This window comes from Prionailurus viverrinus, chromosome B3, assembly GCF_022837055.1.
Source record: "Prionailurus viverrinus isolate Anna chromosome B3, UM_Priviv_1.0, whole genome shotgun sequence".
Lineage (NCBI taxonomy): Eukaryota > Metazoa > Chordata > Mammalia > Carnivora > Felidae > Prionailurus > Prionailurus viverrinus.
In genome coordinates, this window is record NC_062566.1 from 47,063,326 (window position 1) to 47,077,941 (window position 14,616).

Sequence of the window (14,616 nt, forward strand, 5' to 3'; positions counted from 1 at the left end):
AGGGGACTGGAGAAATACCCAAGTAAACATGTCAACTCAGTAATTTCAGGTAGTGTTAGTAGCTATGAAGAAAACAAAACTGTCTGGTGATCGAGGGGAAAGTCAGGGGTATCCCTTAGAAAGACTCTTATCAGTGGGCTAATGAATGACGGGGAGGCAGATGTTTATGGAAAGGAAAGAGTGGTAACAGTGGGATGTGTGTTCTAGTAGCAGATATAATCAGTGCAAAAGTCCTGAGACAGAATTTGTTTGACTTAAAGGATATGTTACATTGAGAACACAGGGTAGCTGGACCTTAGTGGAAGAGGACCACGTGGTAGGGGATAAAGTTGAGATGCTGGCAGAGGCAGAGCAGGGAAGGTCTTGGAAGCCGTGATAGAAAGTGATTCTAGAGGGTGCAGAGGAGTAAGCTGTAATATGGGTTCAAGGAGCCTGTCCCTTGTGGACCCAAAATAACATGTAAATACGCACACATGAGGAACAGAAACTTCACTGGTTACAGCTGCAATCTTCCAGCTGCTACAGGTGCTAGTCTCAGACCAGGCCTCTGAACTTGAGAACACCTGACCTCACTGCTGCCTTTCTTTGGGATCAGCTGCCAGCAATACAGCATGCCAGGGACTGGTCAGCAACTCACTAGCTCTAGAAATTTGGAGTTCTAGAGTTCTTTGGGGGCAGATATCAACCTGATTTGACATCATTATCATTATAATAATAAAAACCAGCTCGAGCTACTTTATTGCAGTATCAGGAATCAAGCGTTAAAAAACTATTTGGGGTTGGCGAGGCTGTGACAGTCCAAGGTCCCCCTCCTCCAAAGCCAGGCCCCAGGCCTGTCTCTTTAAGGACTTCTCTCTGGTCTAACCCTCCCACAGACTCCTCCCTCTGCCTATTTATACCTGAAGCAGCAACTCACCACAGCTTCTGTTTCTAGATTCGGACCTTAGTCTTGTCTTCTGTGGTGGAGAACGCTTCTGGATCCTATGGATGGGACTTCATAGGTATGTGTCTGGAGAAAGCGGGGAATGGAAGAGGATGGGGGTATATGAGGGTACATGGTGGGGTGAAGAGGTTGAAAAGATTAAGCGGGACAAAAGACTCAAATAGCTTTGTAATCAGATGAGGTTAGAGCTAGCTGGAATGTTCAAGGGAGATAAAGCAGAGATTGGATACAAACTTAGAACAGGTGAACCTAACATGTGTACATATTATGTTAAGTCACTGTGGGGGCGCCTGGGTGGCTCAGTTGGTTAAGTCTCCAACTCTTGATTTCAGCTCAGGTCATGAGACTAGGGTCATGGTTTCGAGTCCTGTGTAGGGCTCTGCACTAACAGCATGGGGCCTGCTTGAGATTCTCTCCCCTCTGCCACTCCTTTGCACATGCTGTCTCTCAAAAAAAAAATAATAAATAGTATTTAAAAAATATATAAAAGGTCATTGTGAAAAATAGCCCATAACTTGTCACTTTGTAACCAGTAGCTTGGTCCTTTAAGAGAGGAAACAGAATTCGAGCTTTGGGGCAAAGTTCTGCAAATACATGAAGTATTTTATGTGAACTTTTCAATTCAGTGGTAACCCCTTTACTCATAAAGTTCAATGATTTTGCAATGATTGGTGACCAGCAAGAGCCATGCAGGTTAATAAATAGTGGGAGAGGAGTTCCAAGCCAGTTACCATGCCAAGTGTGAAATTTCAAAATAATCAATCACAGGGAATTTAGACATCATCTAAAGGAGGCAAAGCTGACCCACTTTCCTGGATGTATTTTGTATCATGAAGATCCTCAGGCGGGACGTGCTATCTCCACTGGCCCATTCCTCATCACTCCCTAGCACTCCCCTCTCATCAGCCAGTTTCACGGAATTGTGTTACTTGGTGGGCCCTGGAGAGGTTGAGGTTGTGAACACTGGTCAACTAAGAAATCTGCCAACAATTGGATAATATTGGGGTGGGTGATGTAAGTGTTCAAGTGAAAAGAGAATTTGTTCAGACAACTGGAATAGAAAAAAATATATAATTTTAATTTGGTGCTATATTTCTAGCAGTTTAACAGAAACTCTCTCATCAATCCCAACAGTTTTGTGGGGTAGATTTTACAAATGTAACTATTCCTATTTTACAGATTGAGAAACAGAGACAATTTTAACACCCACACCTTAATTCAAAAAAAATCCTCTGAGGGGCTCCTGGGTGGCTCAGTTAGTTAAGCACCAAACCCTTGATTTTTGCCTGAGGTCATGTTCTCATGGTTTGTGGGATCAAGCCCCACATCAGGAACTATATTGGCAGCACAGAGCCTGCTTGGGTTTCTCTCTCTCCCTTGCTCTGTCTGCCCCTTCCCCTCTCCCTCTCCCAAAACAAACATAAAAAAAAAAAAAATCCTCTAAAACCTGGGCTCTATTAGAGATTACAATTAACAAACAACATAAATCGTGCCTTGCAAGCAGGTGTGCCCTACCATTTAATAACAATGATCCCCTGAGGTGCTTTGGTTCACCAGGAATCTGAGGACTAACTTTTTAGCAAATTTTATAAAGGTTGTAAGGACTTCTCATTTCCTCTTTCTTCCCTCTTTTTACTTCCAGTAATTTCTTCTTTGGTTTTTCTCAATTCCTCTTTTTTCCAAAACAAGAAAATCTACTCCTTTTTGCTCCTTTTTGTTTGGTTGGTTTGGTGATGTTTTTTGTTTTTGTTTTGGGTTTTTTGTTGTTGTTCTTTACAATTAAGGATCATACTGATTGTTAGCTGATGACACTTTAGCATGGATACATTTACATGTCTGTGTTACACTGGCCAATTATTTGCATTTGAGGACTAACACAAATGAAAGGCTTTGCTCTGTTTAAAGGATTAAGACTCTGGTGAGGAGTATTTTTTGGTGGGGAGTGATACATAATCAGGCAGCCTTCACTCTCAAGGCTAGATGGAAAGTATACTTGATTCACCTTTTGGAACCTGGAAGAAAAGCCTTTGCCTCCCTTCACTGTTGAGGAAGAGGGGGTTGGAACTCTTTCTCCTGTCAGTGAAAAGAGAAAGCTCTAGAAGGAGTAGGCTGTTATGGTTGTAGAGTCACAGTACCCACCTCCCACTCCCCCCGCCACCCACCCTGCTGAAAGCAAGGTTGACCCCAGTTTCATTCAGAAAGATTAGCCTCTTTGTTCATTTTTCATTTGTCCTATTTACTGTTCTAATTTAATATTCACTGCACCTTTCCCAGGGTAACTCCACTCCTTCCTTGAGGTTTTCTCCACTCCAGAAAACTTCCTTAAATTTCCTGTGATTCCACCCTCTGGTGACAAAGTTTTTGTGGCAGAGAGATAGTGTGATTTGGGGACAAAGATTTTCCTGGCTACCCTAAAACAAAACTGCTCTCGGGCTCACATACAAAAGGCAAACGAAATTAACAATCTCATTTTGGTCTTTAATGAGCACTTGGTACAAACACTCTGTTATTTAAACTTTTACTTACTGAAACATTGTAAGAATGGTACAGAGAATTTCTGTATACCCTGTACCCAGATTCACTAGTTTTTCAACATTTACCACATCTGCTTTATTATCCTCTCCCTCACACCCCTGCCTTGTTTTATTTTTTTCTGGACCATTTGAGAATATGTAGCAAGTATCATGCTCTTTGAGTGCATATTTCCCAAGAACAAGGATGTTCTTTTACATAACCATAATATAACAAATTCCAGAAATTTAATCTTGATAGAATAATTTAATCTACAGTATGATTCCAATTTTGTCAATTGTCCAAATAATATTCTACCCTCCCTATAAAATTGTATCATGTGTTTTAGTCTCGTTTAATCAGGAATAGTTGCTGTTTATCTTTCATGACTTCGACATTTTTGAAGACTATAGACTGTTTATATTACATGTTCTATTGGTTCATCTGGTGTTTCCTCATAATTACATTCAGATTATGTATCTCTGGGTGGAATTATTACACTGGTGATTTTTGTGTTCTCTCCAGATTGTCCTATCTGGAGTCATAGGAGATCAGTCTGCATCTAATAGGTGATGACAATTTTAACCACCCAGTCATTGTTTATTTCTTCTCCGTATATTTATTACTCGTACACTTGGAATCAAGCCATCTTTGGAATCAAGACCATGAGTTCATACAAATACCCTGCTCCTCATCAAACTTTCTCCCCAAATTTATCATCCATTCTTGTTCACACCAATCTTTTTCATGATTGCTGCAAAATGATAATTTTCCAATTATACCACCACTGCCTCCACATTTATCAAATGACCTCTGTTATAAGGAAGAGTCTTCTTCCCCTCTAGTCCATTTTATGTATGTTTACAGCTTTAGTGATGAAATTCACATACCATATAATTCACCCTTTCAACATGTACACTCACTGGGGGGTTATTTCTCTTTATTACAGGAAAATACACATAGGAAATTTGCCATCTTAACCATTTTTAAGTGTACTGTTCAGTGGTATTAAATACGTTGATACTATGAAACCATCTTTATCTATTTTTATAAGTCTTTCATCTTGTAAAACTCAGACTGTATACCCGTTAAACAATAACACTTTATCCCCGCCCCTGGCAACCACTGTACTCTGTGTCTCTATGGCCTTCACTACTCTGACTACCTCAGTGGGATCACACAGTATTTGTCTTTTTGTGACTGGCTTATTTCATTCTGCACGATGCCCTCAAGGTTTGTCCATGTTGTAGTATATTGTGGGATTCCCTTCCTTTTTAAGGTGGAATAGTATTCCATTGTATGGATACACCACATTTTGTTAATTCGTCTGTTGATGGACACTGTGTTGCTTGCACGTATTAACTGTTGCAAATACTGCTAAGAACATGGGTGTACAAATACCTCTTCAAAACCCTGCTTTAAATTCCTTTGAGTATATGTCCCAAAATGGAATGGCTGGATCATACGGGAATTCTGTTTTTGTTTTTAGAGGCAGTGCTATGCTGTTTGCCACAGCAGTTGTGCTATTTTATATTCCCCGCAACAGTGCACAAAGGTTCCAATTTCTCCACATCCTCACCAACACTTCGTGTTTTCTCTTTTTTTGATAGTAGCATCCTTATGGGTATGAGGTGGTATTTTTTTCTTTTATTTTTTTTAATCAAAAATTTTTTGAGAGAGAGGGAGGGAGACAGTGTGAACAAGGGAAGGACAGAGGAGGAGACACAGAATCTGAAGTAAGCTCCAGGCTCTGAGCTCTCAGCACAGAGCCTGACACAGGGCTCCACCTCCCAAACCGTGAGGTGATGACCTGAGCCACAGTCAGATGCCTAACCGACTGAGCCACCCAGGCACCTCAGTATGAGGCAGTATCTTAACTGTGGTTTTGATTCATTTCCCTAATGATTAGTGATGTTGAGTATCTTTTCATGTGCTGTTGGCCGTTTGTGTATCTTTGGAGAAATGTCCATTTAGGTCCTTTGCACATTTTTTAATTGGGTTGCTTGGGTTTTTTCCTGGTGAATTTTAGGAGTTCTCTATGTATTTTGGATATTAATTTCTTATCAGATAGATGATTTGCAAATATTTTCTCCCATTCTGTGGGTTGTCTTTTTACTCTGTGAATAGTGTCTTTTGCACAAAGTATCTTAACTTTCATGTATCCAAGCTTGCCTATTTTTTCTTTTTCCTGTGGCCTTTAATGTCCTATCTAAGGAATCATTGTCAAATCCAGTATCATGAAGTTTTGTCTAATTTTTTTGCCTAAGAGTTTTGTTATATTGAGTCTTAGATTTAGGTCCTTGATCTATTTTGTGTTAATTTTTGTATATGGTTTTAGATAAAGATATGCACTGCCCCATTGGATGAAGCAAGAGTAGAAAAAAAAAAAAAGCCCTTAATCTAGTAAATAAGTAATAGGTGTACATTGTGCCATTCTCTCTTCTCTCATGTATAGTTGTTTGTTTCTGTTTTGTTTTATTTTTTGTTTTTGTTTTTTTTTTTTTTTAATCCCACCCTACCAACCTCACCCATTCCAGCCCCGCCAACTCTGGGTCATCACTGGGGACAAGTCTGTCAGGGAGGTTCTGTTTACTGGATAGTGAACCCTCTTGAGGGAGAGGGCTGGGCCATTTTGGTCACTATCATGTCCTCAGCATCACCCAGCACAGTGTGACAAATGGATGAACCAGTGAAGGAGTACACTTAATGTGTAGACAAATCATCATCAATTTAGAAGAAAATACTAGGTGGCTCAGTCAGGTAAGCATCCAACTTCGGCTCAGGTCATGATCTCAGTTGGTGAGTTCGAACCCCATGTGGGGCTCTGCTGACAGCTCAGAGCCTGGAGCCTGCTTCAGATTCTGTCTCTCTCAAAAATAAGTAAACATCAAAATTAAAAAAACCTATATATTTTGTATCAGGTTTCTACTATGGACCAGGCTTGAGCTAATTGCATTATTATTAATAGTTGAGATTATTAGTAGTAACAACACCAAATAAAAAATTAATCCTAACAAGCCATGAGGTTTCTTGTTTTTCTTTAAATCCTCCACCCCTCCAGTTTGCTCCTTCCAACCAACCTTCCCTTCCATCTTTCTTCCATGTCCAACTCTTCATCCATTACTCTCCCCTCTCCTGCTCAAGGAAATACAGGAGTCAACACAGTGAACCAACTAGATCTAACAGACACATATAGGACACTCTACCCCAAAACAATGGAAGATACATTCTTCTCCAGTGCACATGGGACATTTTTCAGGACAAGCCATATGTTAGACCACAGCTTAAGTCTCAGTAGATTAAAAAATTTAGAGGGTAGTTTGGGTGGCTCAGTCAGTTAGGCTCCTGACTTGGGCTCAGGTCATGATTTCCTGGTTCAGGAGTTGGAGCCTTGTGTCGGGCTCTGTGCTGACAGCTCAGAGCCTGGAGCCTGCTTCAGATCCTGTGTCTCCTTCTCTCTCCCTCTCCCCCACTTGTGCTGTGTCTCTCTATCAAAAATAAATGTAAAAAAAAAATATTTTTTCCATCTCATGCCTGACTGCAGTAGGAATAAAATATTCTTCAGTCCCAAGTGCTACCAGTGTGAAGACCCATGCAAAAAAGAAGAGAGAATATAGGAAATAGAACAGAGGTGTATTAGCTGATCCTTAAGCCATTGGCTTAACTCAGGTTCTCATTGGTCCAAGGCTGGACATGATTGTACTACAATGGTGCATTTGTGTAGTGTGCTTTTACTTTGAAAATATTTATTTCATCCTCCCCTTTATTTACCAAGATAGCTTTATTCTTTTCACTGGGTCAACTGGCAGTTTTATTTGGACTATATTAAAACCATTTCCTGGGGCACCTGGATAGCTCAGTTGGTTAAGCATCTGACTTCAGCTCAGGTCATGTTCTTTTGGTTAGTGAGTTCTAGCCCCTGACTTGGGCTCTCTGCTGTCAGGGCAGAGTCTGCTTCAGATCCTCTGTCTCCCTCTTTGTCCGCTCCTACCCCAGTCGTTTGTGCACATGCACTTGCATGCTCTGTATCTCTCTTTCTCAAAAAATAAATAAACGTTAAAAACAAAACAAAACACTGTCTAAATGGTTATGCCATGGTTTGAGTTTCCCAAGATACTACTACTGCAGATTTGACCAAGTTTATTTATTATACTTAGTAATAAAAGATAAAGTGCATAAAGTGCACTAGTCTTAAGTATATAGTTTGAATTTTTACATATGTATATGTCTGGATAAGCAATATTTGAGATAAATTGATAGAATATTTCCTATACCTCATGAGATTCTCTTAGGTGTTTCTCATTCTATTCCCTGAAGAATTAATATTTTGATTTTCATCAACATTTTTCACTTTTGCTCTTTTTTTAAGTTTATTTTTGAGAGAGAGTGCATGTGCAAGAGCATACCCATGAGCGTGGGGGAAGGACAGAGAGAGGAGAAGAGAACCTCCAGAAGCCCCATGCAGGGCTTGATCTCACAAACCATGAGATCATGACCTGAGCTGAAATCAAGGCAGATGCTCAACCAACTGAGCCACCCCAGTGCCCCTACTTTTGCTTGTTCTTAAACTTGATATAAATGGGATCATATAATAGAACTCTTTTTGTCAGGCTTTCCTGCAACATAGTATCTGACATTTCTGTCTTGTTGCTGGAGCCAATTATTTCTTTAATAAATGGGTAGTATTCCATTATATAAATGTGTCACAATTTATTTGTTGATAAACATTTGGGTGGTTTTATCTTTTGGATATTATGAATACAGCTGCTATGAATATAATGTACCAATGATACAACATTTGCACTCCTGTTAGAGATAAAAAAATAGAATTCCTGTATCATAAAGCAAATGCATATTTAACCCTAGTAGAAACTGACAAATGATTTTTCCGAAAAGATTGTGTCATTTTGCATGCCCCCCTCAGCAATATATGAGATCCATATCCTTAAAAACACTTCCTATTGTCAGTCTTCTAAATCTTAGCCTTTCTGGGGTGGGAATAGTCGTTTCTCATTGTGTCTTCATTCTCATTTCCCTAATGAGTCATATAAAGCCCTACTGAAATTTGCTTCATATGTTTATTGTCCATGGGGATACCCTCCATTTCCAAGTTCCTGTTCAAATCTTTTGCCCAATTTTTTATTGGATTGGTTGTTTTTATCAGTTTGTAGATTTTTTTTTTTTAACGGTGGTTCTGAATCCTTAGATATATGTATTACAAATATCTTCTGGTCTGTGACTTGCAAGCAAATTTATAGGCAAAAGGAATCGCAGATTCTTGACCTAAAGATTATAAGAAGACTGAGGGGAAAATTCTGAGGTATATTTGATCATGTTCTTATAAATGAAAGACCTGAGTCATAATCTCAGATCAATTTTCTTTTTAAAAAAAAAATTTTTTTTTTATGTTTTTATTTATTTTTGCGACAGAGAGAGACAGAGCATGAGCAGGGGAGGGGCAGAGAGAGAGGGAGACACAGAATGTGAAGCAGGCTCCAGGCTCTGAGCTGTCGGCATAGAGTCCGATGTGGGCTCAAACCCACAGACTGTGAGATCATGACCTGAGCCGAAGTCAGACGCTCAACCGACTGAGCCATCCAGGCGCCCCGCAGATCAATTTTCTTTTTTTTTTTTTTTTAATTTTTTTTTTAATGTTTATTTATTTTTGAGACAGATAGACCATGAATGGGGGAGGGGCAGAGAGAGAGGGAGACACAGAATTGGAAGCAGGCTCCAGGCTCTGAGCCATCAGCCCAGAGCCTGACGCAGGGCTCAAACTCACAGACCGCGAGATCGTGACCCGGGCTGAAGTCGGATGCTTAACCGACTGAGCCACCCAGGCGCCCCAGATCAATTTTCTTAAAGAACTATTTAGTTGAAATCAACTAGCCATTTATGAAGCATCTGTTAAAGCCTTCTAGACATTCCAAGGTAATAAAGATAGTCTTTTTCCATGAGGTGCTACTGTTGAGCAAGAGAGGCACAAGCAGGTCAACCAAGATGGCCATAGGATGTGAAAACACCTGTTGATGTGCAGTGGACATGTGAATGAACAGAAAACTAATTTAGCCTGAGAGGAGGCGATACTGGAGAAGGATGAATTTTGAAGATGGGGTAGGAGTTTTCCAGGGTTGGGTAGGCCTTGCAGGAAAAGGGAACATAAGGAACAAATGCCCAGAGGAATGAAAGGCCCAAGTGCCAGGAGCAGCAGGAGTCAAGGGTGGTCAGAATGTAGAATGAGGGAGAGGACGAATGACCTGAGATAAAGCAGGAAAAGTTAGCCAAGTGAGGACGTGGAAAAATTTGTAGCACTGTTACAATTTGGGACTTGATCCTGTGTGCTGGCAAGCCACCTGAGGATTTCGAAAGTATGGACGTATTAAGATCAGAGCTGAATAGATTAGATAGGATTAGAACAGGGGTTGTAATCCCTCTGGCTTTGAACCCCTTTGGAAGTTTGGTAAAACCTATAAATTCCAAGGAATAATAATTTTAAATGTATAAATTAAAATACATAGAGGGGTGCCTGGGTGGCAGTTAAGTCTGACTCTTGGTTTTATTAGAGTTGAAACCTACATCTCAACATCATCTATAATTATTACTTTGAAATTATGATAGTTATTAGATCTACCGCTAGATCTTTTTGAAAATGTGCTAATGGTGGAGTGCCTGGGTAGCTCAGTCAGTTAAGCATGTGACTTTGGCTCAGGTCATTATCTCCTAGTTGGTGAGTTCAACCCCTGCATCTGCTGTCACTGCAAAGCCTGCTTCGGACCCTGTGTCTACCTCCCTCTTCCTGTTCTCTCTCTCTCTCTCTCTCTCTCTCAAAATAATTATTGAAAACAACAACAACAAAAAAGAATCCATGGGGTGCCTGGGTGGCTCAGTTGGTTAAGCGACCGACTCTTGATTTCAGCTCAGGTCATGATCTCAGTTTGTGAGTTTGAGCATCGCATCAGGCTCTGTGCTGACAATGAGAAGCCTGCTTGGGATTCTCTGTCTCCCCCTCTCTCTTCCCCTCCCTGCTTGAGGGTTCTCTCTCTCTCTCTCTCAAAAATAAAATTTAAGAAATCCTATAATATTGAAATACAAATATTTAATTATGATATTTGTCTATTAGCACATTTTATTCTTAAAGCAGAAAAATTGTAATGTTTATTTAATTTTGAGAGACCGAGAGACAGAGCATGAGTGGCAGAGGGGCAGAGAGAGGGAGACAAAGAATCCAAAGTAGGCTCCAGGCTCCGAGCTGTCAGTGTAGAGCTCAACTTGGGCTCAAACTCATGAACCATGAGATCATGACCTGAGCCGAATTTGGCTTGACTAACTGAGCCACCCAGGCACCCCACCATTAGCACATTTTCAAAAAGATCTAGCAGTAGATCTAATAACATAATTTCAAAGTAATAATTATAGATGATGTTGAGATGTAGGTTTCAACTATAATGTGATATGAAAACATCTGTAATTACTATTGATGACATCATGGTTCTAATACTATGGTTGTTTCTTATATTCATAATCAAAGAAAATACTAAATTTCAGTTAGATTTTACTGAAAATGTACTCTTCTCAGTATCATAGACCTAGTGAAGTCTGTGTATGTATCCCAGACTAAGGTTCCCTGTGATCAGAAGGATATCCTGGCTGATAGACTAAGGGGTAAATCAGAGACAGGAAGGCCAGTTAGGAGGCCATCTCAGTGGTCCAGATAAGCCTGAATGGAGGCTGTGGTAAGAGGTGGAGGGCATGGTTGCTATTTGGAAATAGAATCCAGGTATGTGTGTTGGGAGGGTGAGGAAATGATTTGGGAAATGGGAGAGGGGAATGCCTAGGAGGAATTCTTTCAGGTTCCCAGCTTGAGAGAGATGATGGCATTCCAAGCTATTACTACTCTTAGCTGAATTGTAGTAATCACCTTCTAACTAGCTTGTAGGATGTCGTCTTGCCTCACTAAGGTCTAATTTCCACAGAGCAGTCAGTGAACTTTTTAAAGATAAGATTACATAATGTCTCTGCTCAAAGGCATGCAATGGTCAAAGTCCCTCCATTAGCCCTTAAGGCTCCGTATAATATGGCCCTCCATCTTCTCTCTTCATCTTACTCCCTTCACCCCACCTACTCCCCTGCCTCCCCCGTTTACTATGTTCTAGCAAGTTACTCTTCTCAAGTATACAAGGGAACGTTCTTGCTTTGGGCCTCTGCACGGACTCTTCTCTTCTTCTGAAACAGTCTTTTAGATATCCACATGCTAACCGCCTTTAACCCCTTCACATTACATCTACAAGGTCTATCTCCTCAGGGTGCCTGGATGGCTCAGTTGGTTAAGCCTCTGATTTCAGCTCAGGTCATTATCTTATGGTTCCTGAGATCAGACCCTTCATGGGGCTCTCTGCTGTCAGCACAGAGCCCATTACAGATCCTCTGCCTGCCCCCCTGCCCTTCCCTTGCTCACACTTGCTTTCTCTCAAAAATAAACATTAAAAAAAAAAAAGCCCTTCCTCAAGTCTCACTCTGTTCTATTTATTACTGACTTTTAATATACCATATCACTCAATTTATTATCTACCAGCTCTCAGTAGAATAGGAGGCCCTTGAAGACTGGTATCTTTGTTTTGGTCACTGTGGTTTCAAACATCCAGAACAGTGATTGTGCATAGCAGGTGCTCGATAGATACTGTATGAATGAATAGGGAATGATGATGTATCTCCAAGAAAGGAAAGGCAGGAAAGGAGCAGAAGTTTTTAGGAAATGAAGGAAATGCTATTGATTTACTTTTTTGAGAAAGGACCTTTAGGTTGTCGTAATGGGTGTAGATAGTAGGTGGTATAGAGTTCAGGGGAAAGGATGAATGGTGCAGAATTGTAAATATGGAAGCTGTTTAGCTTATAGGGAATACTTGAAGCTTGGTCTTGCCCGGAGAGTACCTGTAGACTGATGAAAGAAAACTGGCAAATTTGGGGGGACAACTAACATTTAAAAAGTAGTCGAAAAAGGGGCATTTGGGTGGCTCAGTTGGTTAACCATCGTACCTCGGCTCAGGTCATGATCTCAAGGCTCCTGAGTTGGAGCCCTGCATCGGGTTCTCTGCTCTCAGCACAGAGCCTGCTTTGGATCCTCTGTCTGTCTCTCTCTGCCCGGCCCTTGCTTGCACTCTGTTTTCTCTCTCTCTCTCTCTCTCTCTCTCTCTTTCTGAAAAGTAAACATTAAATAAAAATTATTCAAAAAAAGTAGTCAAAAAAGAAGCGATAGCTTTTTCTACTATTTTTTTTTTGCTATCAGAGAACACACAAATTATTAAATTTAAAAGTGGAAAAGTATATGTTCAGTGAAATTGGTAAGACAAAGTATTTTAAAATTAGATTTTAAAAACGTAATGGATTTTTCTAATTTTGGCAACAATGCTCGTGTAAAACAGTGTGTTTTGGGGAGTGTTCGAAATGTTTTCTTTCAGCATTTATTTGTGTTTTGTATTTTCTAGCTGATGTGACACCAAGGCATCAGGTAATTTCTTTGAATTTTTGAGTGTCAAAGGAGACAGGGTATTACCTGTTTTAATTCTAAGCAATCATGTATTAAAATGTACTCAGAAGCTTAAGTGTGAGATGCAGAGACTGATGCGAAAAGTTGCAAAATTCTAGGGTCTTGTATTTTAAGAGAATGTATCAAAGTACAGAACAGTCATATAGTGCACTGAATTTAGAGAACTCATGTATAGGTGCTGAACAAAAGAAAGGAGGACTAGGTGTGAGAGAGGATTTAAATTGTGCAGGCATTCATCTCTGCCATTCCCCCCCCCAACGACTCTATCGCTCTCTCTATCGCTCTCTCTATCGCTCTCTCTATCGCTCTCTCTATCGCTCTCTCTATCGCTCTCTCTATCGCTCTCTCTATCGCTCTCTCTATCGCTCTCTCTATCGCTCTCTCTATCGCTCTCTCTATCGCTCTCTCTATCGCTCTCTCTATCGCTCTCTCTATCGCTCTCTCTATCGCTCTCTCTATCGCTCTCTGTCTCTCCGTCTTTCCTTTCTTTGTTTCCTCTTGTTTCCTCTTCTTTTTGAGAGAGAGCGAGAGATTGAGAGAGGGAAAGACCATTCCAGAGGCAGAGGAAGAGAGAGAGAATCTTAAGCTCCGCTCCCAGCGTGGAGCTTGACCTGGAACTCAATCTCACAACCATGAGATCATGACCTGAGCCAGAGCTGAAATCAGGAGTCAGTCACTTAACCGAGTCACACAGTCATCCCAGCTACTATTTTTTATTATGTGAGCATGAAAAGCAAGCCTTGAAGAGGCCATTCGTTAGTTAATAGTTTTCACGTGCTGTTCGTGTAAGCCTTTTACTGTGTTAAGTGTCATTCTAGTGTTGCATGTAAACTTGTGTAATCAACATATTCCATTTAAAAATTTTTTGGAGATTTTGATTGAGATTGATTTTGTAGATTGAAAAACCTTCTCTTCAAAACACTGGGGTTTCCTATCCAGGAAACATTGTCTGTTTCTCTAGCTATTTTGTCTTCTTTTCTGTCATTGTTTTTTTCCATGTAAGTCTTTAACATTTTTCATTAGGTTTACTTCTTTTTTTTAATTTTTTTTTTTACATTCATTTTTGAGAGACAGAGACAGAGCGCAAGTGGGGGAAGGGCAGAGAGAGAGGGAGACACAGAATCTGAAGAAGGCTCCAGGATCCAAGCTGTCAGCACAGAGCCCGATGCAGGGCTCGAACTCACAAACTGCAAGATCATTACCTGAGCTGAAGTTGGATGCACAACCGACTGAGCCACCCAGGCACCCCTCATTAGATTTACTTCTAAGTGATGTGATGGTTTTGTTGCTATTGTGAATGGATCTCCTTCCCCTAATATTCTCTAACTGGCTATTGTTGGAGTATTAGAAACTATTAATTTTTCAAATATTGATCTTATATTGAATTTCCTCATTAGTTCTAATAGTTTAACCATAACTTCTGAAATAGGTTTTGTTTCCTCTTTTCCATTGACTTGTATTTTAGGTTTCTTCCTGTTTCAGTGTGTGCTAACTAAAACCTTAAATAGTGAATAGCAGTGGTGGAAGTATTCTTGTTTTTTTTACTTTCAAGGAAATTCTTTGAATGTTTCACGATTAGGTATGACGCTTGCTGTAGTGTTACGTAGGATTCTCTATA

At 40.3% G+C, this 14,616-nt stretch overlaps 1 protein-coding gene across 1 annotated transcript in view; it reads left to right on the plus strand.

Moving 5' to 3' along the window:
- Positions 1-928: 928 nt before the first annotated feature.
- ATOSA (atos homolog A) overlaps positions 929-14,616 on the plus strand; it is a 115,610-nt gene continuing 101,922 nt past the window's right edge. Inside the window, exon 1 of the mRNA XM_047861123.1 lies at positions 929-1,001. The gene's annotated coding sequence lies outside the window, so the exon portion shown is untranslated. The remainder of the gene's footprint in view (positions 1,002-14,616) is intronic.